General features: G+C 44.6%; 1 long non-coding RNA gene across 1 annotated transcript; it reads left to right on the top strand.

Annotated features, from left to right (window-relative positions):
* The first annotated feature begins 259 nt into the window (after positions 1-259).
* Positions 260-4,591, top strand: LOC111826448. Its single transcript, XR_002829771.1, has 3 exons — positions 260-439; positions 1,781-1,897; positions 3,105-4,591. It is a non-coding gene; the product is annotated as an uncharacterized LOC111826448 (long non-coding RNA).
* Positions 4,592-7,052: the final 2,461 nt, after the last annotated feature.

The raw sequence follows: 7,052 nt of genomic DNA, 5'->3' as shown, positions 1-7,052 counted from the left end.
TGTTTTGGTTTTTTTTTTTTTTTTTTTTTTTTTTTTTTTTATTTTTTTTTGAGGAACTCTATTAAGGGAACATCAGACCCCGCCCCGGCGCCATGCTAGTCCTCTTATCTTGACCATCTTAATAGGGGTTCTCACAATGTGTATCTGCATCAAAAGTAAATTGTCACTAATATCGTCAGAAGAGAGTGATCCTACTCAGTTTCGTTTGTCTCCGGGGGACCGGCTCCCCCCCGGGCCGCCGGGCTGCAGCCCCCGAGTGAATGAACTTGATTTTGGGTCTTTTGAGGGTGGAGGTTTGCTTTGCACCCTTTCTACCCGCGGCACACACTCTCTGGCGCGCTCGCAGACTCACGCACGCCGCCCCCAAAATTCCTGTTTTCCGCAGAGGGTGGGTGGGAAGAGGTAGAAGCAAAGGCTGCCCAGACAATGGAGAGAAAAAGTGAGTGCGGAGAACTCCGCGTCTACCTAGCCGGGGGCTGCCGCGGAGGGCTGGGGCCCGGAGTGGGGCTCGACTGCCCCAGCCCCAGGAGGGAGACCCCCACTTCCAACTGTGCTGTTGGGGTGTTCCGAGGCTCTCCCCTGATTCCCCGTTTCTCTTACCCTCTCTCCCTCCCTCTGGATTGTTTTTTCTCAACTTTCTCCTCTCCCGGTCTCACCCGCTTCTGCCCACGGTCCCCCCCTTCTCTCCCCTCCGCGGACCTGAGGGAACCAGTGACTTTTCCTTCCCCAAGTGGGAGTTATCCACATCAAGCATTTCACAACGACACATCAAGAAAAGTAGGCAGGTTCAAGTCAACCATGAAATGGTCACTTTTTAACCCCGTCCTGTCCTCATTAGGGAAATGCTCAAACACAGTCCGTTTTCAAAGAGCGCTCTTAATGAGGCGAGCTTGCCAAGTCTACCAGCTGCAGCCCCCGTAAACCAAGAGCCCGCAGAAGAAAGGCGCTGGGGGTGGGGAGTGGAGGCCGGGGAGAGGGGGCGGTGGATCTGGGAAGGCAGGTAGAGTCGGGGAAATTTCGAGAACTAACCCCGCGTTAACCCTTTAGGGCACAGCCTCCTGCTTCCCCGAGGCAAATCCTCCAGTCGGCGTTCTAACGACGTTAATTTCCTTTGTGTGGGCCTTTTCTTCTTTTTGAAAAGTCAGGATAAAGTTGACAGTCTTTACAGATCAAAGGCACGAGGTGACCGCGGGGGTTAATCCAAATAAATACGCATTTATCTCTCGGAAATTTTTAGGCAATCTCATTTTAAATGTTTAAAAAATCCCCCAGCATCACTTTGTATTGTACATTACACTGCATCCCCTTTCTCACCGACATGGGGAAGAGGGGGGGGGGGGGGAGAGCAGGCAGGGAAGCTCTACTGATAATACCAGCTTTAACTACTAGAGTTTCCCTTTGAACAGATATTCAATTTAACCGGAGTTAATTTACCATAAAAGACATTCCCCATGGCATAAATGCACTCATGTCCTTGAACACACCTCTTTGAATGCCTGGACTCTTACAAAAGCCATTATTTTTCGGGGTCTCTTTAAAAAAAAATCAAGTGCCCGTCTCTCTCTTTCCCTCCCTTCTTCCCTCCCTCCTCACCACACCACCCCCAGTGAAATCCTGGCACCCAGAGAGCACTCCTTTCAGCCAGAGATCCAGCCGCTGTCCCCTGGCAAAAGAGGCCCAGTGCTGAGCCCTGGGCAAGTGTCTGCAGACATCGCTGCCCCTCCTCCCTGATTAGTTTCCCTTACCAACAGAAACCATTTCCTTTTGTCACCAAAACTAGGTTGCATCCAAAAGTTTCTCACAGGCTTAAAAAGGGAAAATGGACAACCGTTACACAGAAGAGCCCACAAAAGCTGCTGCAACACACAGAGGGGTAAAGAAGCAGCCACAGACACAGGTAAGACCCCAGAGAGAAGTGAAGACAGTCTGGGGCCTCCCGGGCCTATCCCTTAGGGGTTCAAATCTCTTCCAGGTGCTCCATGTCTGTAGGGCACTTAAGGTTGGATACAGTTTTGATGGGCACAGCGGATGCTTGGTAGTTGGGTTTTTTGTTTGTTTCCAAGAAAGAGGAAAAGGGGGAAGGAGTAATTTTGATGTGGGGAAAAGCCAGGAGGGAGGAAGAATAGGCCAAAGAGACATCCTGGAAGGGCTCAGGGGGTTGGGTGCTCAATTTCTGTGGCTTTGACTGTCCTCTCCTAGGCAGGATGGCTGAGCCATAGGCAGGAGGGCTGACATCCCCCAAAACACTGCTTCTCGTCCAGCCAAATCCAAGGTCACTGCAGGCCTTCCCAGGATGAACTCTAAGAGAGCCCTTTGTAAAGAGGGGCTGGTGTGTTTGCCTGTGGGGGACATCTGGCTTCTCTCAGCACAACACTTGTCCTCCACTATCTTTGGTTTGAGAAATACCAATCTTTTAAACCCCCAGGAGAACAGTAGAGAAGAGGAAGTGAGAAAGTATTTACATGTTATCTACTTTCCTTTTTTTCCCCTGTATGTCTGTGCCATGGTGTTAGGAGTGGTTTGAAAGTATCTCTGAGAAGCTTCTGATACTATAAAAATGGGTCAGATACTTCTGAGACTTTGGCACTTACCTCTCCTAAATTCTTTCTTCTCTCTCTCCCACACGGAAAGGGTTAGAGACAGGCCAATTTCATTCACCTCCTAAGCTGGCTTGAAGAGCTAGAAAGTGAAAGGTTCCTGCAGCAACAGGAAAATCTTATATTTCAGAATTCCTAAAGATTTCCTCTGTAGATCATCTATTACCTGCAACCTTGTAGGGGGAAAAAAAAGTTTATTTTCTGACAGATAGCTTATTGATTTCAAGAAGGAATGCCTGTTCTTCAGGTGACTGGATTTTTCAAAACTCAGTTGTATAATTGCAAAAAATGAAGCAATGTTTACCCCATTGAAGCCTTTCACTGACCTCCAGAGAGGAGCTTGACATCTCAAGTATCTCCTAATATTGATTTTCTGTTAACCTTCTCCTTGCTAAAGAAACTCCGTGACAGGTTGCAAATCCTAGGCAATTTAGGGAAAAGTTTCTTGGAGCTTAACAAAGCTGTCATTTTCAGCATACCGGATGACTTTTTTTTTTTTTTTTTTAGCTCTTGCCTGTGATTTGAGGGGAGACTCAACAATTCCACACACCCTGGCTTCATTGCCAATATCAATATTTTAAAACTAAATACAAAAGAGACAGATGACCTCCTGACCCCAGGAAATAGGCCTGCAAAACTGCAAGTATCCACTACACCATGCCCAGGGACCTTTCCTTCTTCCAAATGAACCACAAAAAAAAGCATGTGTAGCTTGGAAAACACAGTTTTATATCCACAAGCCGGAACACCAAAAATCCTCTCAAAAAACACATATATAAACAACCAACAAGTACTGACATTGCCTGTACTTGATGGGAATTGCAAAATCGTGCCCAGCGCTTTCAGCCTTTAAACTACTACTGTCAAATTAGGATAGCAGTTTTTTCCTACTAGAAAATTCACAACCAGTTACCTCCCCACCCCAACCCCACCCCACCACCAGGGCTTTGCCTTTCACTGAAATGAATAAATAACCATGGACTTCTTTTCCCTCCTCTGGGGGCTGTTTGGTGTCCCCTGAGGACAAAACTAAATGAGAAAAAATGACGCTGTTAATAATGTCATTGCTGAAATGCCTGTACTCAATTGTTTAAAAAAAAAAAAGTGTCCCACTAAGTGTGCCTACATTCCAGGCACACTTACAAGCTAAGGCTGAATCAGAGCACCGACTGGGCCCTATTCCTCCATTAAGGTTAGACACTTCCCACTCCTCCACAGAGAGGAGGCCAGTTCATCAGCAGAGATTCCCCACTGCTGAAGACATCTGCTTCCAGGATTACAAAGTCAGCAGTTAGTTGCCCTGTAACTTTTGCATGATTTATTTTAAACTTTGAAAACCGTGGCAATAATTGCCTTGTGTCATTCACAATACGTCAGAAGTTACATACACTCTCACACACAACCTCTGCTCTGCTGATACTGAGTCCTAGTTATTGTCCTTGTTCAAAATAGCTGAACGGTAAAGTAAAACTTTCTGCCATTTTATTTCTACGGGTAAATTGACTTTTGCCACCCAGATACATATGCCTTTGTGACATGGAGACAGTTTTAAAGAGATGTTCAGAATGTTTTAACCAAGATGGCCAAGGAGTCATATTCTGTATTAGGTATAGAAATTCCATTGCAAATCAACTCACTTTCTGCATCCCTTTCTCTAATTCTTCCCTTCAAAACTGCCATTCTATTTGAGAATCAAAACAATGAATAACAACGTAATTGTGCATTTTAATTTTCAAATTAAAATTTAGTAAACACTTGCATAAATTACAGAGAAAAGACCAAAAAAAATGAGCCCATACACATTTTTTACAGTGAACTGTATCCCTGAAATGTGTCTGAAATATTTTAACCCAACAAGTTAATAAATATCAAAGCAATAAAATTGTCAAATTGTGTGATGTCACAGGCTCCAAAAGCAAAGTTACAGATGTTTGTGACATCACATTCACTCTTAATTATGCTGCTGCTCAGTCTGACCATATTAAAATGAAATGGATGCCTATGTCTGCTAAAGAATAAAAAAATTTATTTTGGACATCAAACAATGAAACTGTCACCATTTATTGTATGAAACACTCAGCTAATCAATTTCCTATTAAAACAGCTTTCAACAATACTTAGCTTTTTTCAAATTCATCGGAGCCAGTAAAAACCTTTTTCCAGTGCTCAAGAATGCAGTCCCAACCACGAAGGATAATTACCCTTCTAAATACTTTTATTGCCCAAGCACTTTTTCCTGTGCTCCCCATCAGTTAAGCAGGAATCTGCAGTATATTGTATCAGTGAGTTGGAGTGCTTGACCTTTGCCCACATATGATTTAATAGGGACTTTTCAGCGCCTGAGCTTTCTCCATCTCTCATACCATTAAATGAAAACATCAAACCTCAAATGTAAAACTGGAAACCACAACGTTTTGTGTTTCACAACTCTTTGCAGTTTTTCCTTAGGCTGCTTAAAGGTCAGCTTCTGCCTCTCACAGTGCTCTCCCCCATGCAGCAAATGTACTGCAAAGTCACACTTATTCTGATTTTGATTAAATCGCGAACGCTCCAGTCAGATACACACATGCACCCTGCTTATTTACACGTGCATTCTTTTCTAACCACATAAGCATGCATGTATGACTTTCTGGATTTATTCTACTTTAGGGCTGATTTAAATGTCTGTTCAAGGATGGGTTCAAAAGTTAACTTTTTCCTGCCTGTTGGAAAGTTAAAATTACAAAGTAGGGTGCTACAAGATCCGTTCAAAGCAAGTTAGAGTTAATCTTGTGTATTTTGGCGCCCTTTCCCTGCCAGCTACTGTACTTAGTGGGGAGGAGGAGGGAACTTGGAGATCTAGTCTGTCCTGTCTCAAGTTCAATGGCAGTTCTTCTAACCCAGGAGAAGATGGCCATGTTCACAGCCCTCATAATAATTCCAATCACGCCACTTCGGCATCTTGTGTCAAAGTCGAAACTGGCTTCCCCACCCCCTTCAACCTAAAAGCTGCCAAGTCCTCACACACTCTGCATTCAACCACAACTTAATGGATGGGATATTGTGCATTAAAATGTGTCCAGACGTACTGGCGAAGAGAGGACAAGGGACACACACACACACACACACACACACACACACACAGACTTAGCAGGGGGAAAAAACCCTAGAGCAAAAACAGCAGGGCAGGAGGGGAAAAAAGTTTTACTAGGAGCGGGAAGAAATCCATCATAATCTTTTGTTTTTCTAAGGGGTGTGGGGGAGGAGGAAGAGGGCTAACAATTCAATCCTGCTTTGCAATGAATATTGATTTTAAAAAAACTCCACCGCACCAATCAGAGCGAAATAGTACTTCCCTCACTTAAAAATGCACTTTTAAATGAGAATATACAACAAAACTGTGCATATTCACCTTAAAATGAAGAAAAGAAGGCTGCAAAAGGAGAGAATGGACTACAAGGTACAAATGAGGTCTCATCTGTACAGTAACTTTTTCCAAAATTGGGGGAGGGGAAAGTAGGAAGTTGAAGCAGGAAAAATGCTACATTTCAGTCTGGACTCATAACGTTATCCATTGATTCCCTCCATAAAAGTATTATACCTATACTACAATTGCCAAAGCTAAAAAAAAAAAATTTACATATTTGCATGAGGTTTGGAAATCCAGTACTATAGCTCAGCCTGGAAAGCAGAATAACATTTAGGTAAAACAATTTACAGAACATAAGCAGGGAAAAATATCCGTGTCCGAGGTGGAAGAGGAAGCCAGGGACGGACAAGACAAGTAAATAAAACCCATCATTTCAAAGCCACATACCATCGCACTGTACTGCATTAAACAAGAGATCTTGAATCTGTGACAGAGCCCTGGGCCGCTGGCTTCATGTGTCTCAGGTACAGTTTTGTGGATTTTCTCAAGGGTTGTTTTGGTGTCGCTTTTTGTGTTTGGTTAAAAAAAAAAAGAAAAAAGGCAATCCAGGAGTAGTCTTTTATTATTATTATTTTTAAAATGACTGTTTCTGTAATGCCACCATTCTTGACCCCAGAAGAAAAGGCGGTAAAAGTCAACTCTTAAACGCAGGCAGTCCCTCCGTCTGGATATCCAGTTTTCTTTCCTCTCGCTTGCTGCAGACTGTTTCTCCTGGTGGACTTGAAACCCGTCCAGAGTGTGTGTGTATGTGTGTGTGCATGTGTGTGTGCGTGTGTGTGTGTGCATGTGCGTGTGTGTGTATGCATGTGCGTGCGGGGTTTCAATTGTTGTGTTGGGAAGGCCTGGTTCTAAGGGGGTGGGGGCCCGCCGGGCCCTCGGGGCGCCGGCCAGGGGCAACCGGGCGGGCCCGGGGGGTGGCGGCGTTCCACACCTCTATGGGAATGACCAGGTACGCGGGGGCACCTCCGAATCGCCGTCGCTCAATTCAGGATCAAGATCAGACCACGCAGCCCGCCAGTCTATGGTCTGCCGACCCATGCCAACAG

Source organism: Myotis lucifugus, unplaced genomic scaffold (genome assembly GCF_000147115.1).
Source record: "Myotis lucifugus unplaced genomic scaffold, Myoluc2.0 scaffold_79, whole genome shotgun sequence".
In the NCBI taxonomy this organism is placed as follows: Eukaryota; Metazoa; Chordata; class Mammalia; order Chiroptera; family Vespertilionidae; genus Myotis; species Myotis lucifugus.
Note: the sequence above shows the minus strand (reverse complement) of the source record. Positions and strands in the feature narration are given on the sequence as shown.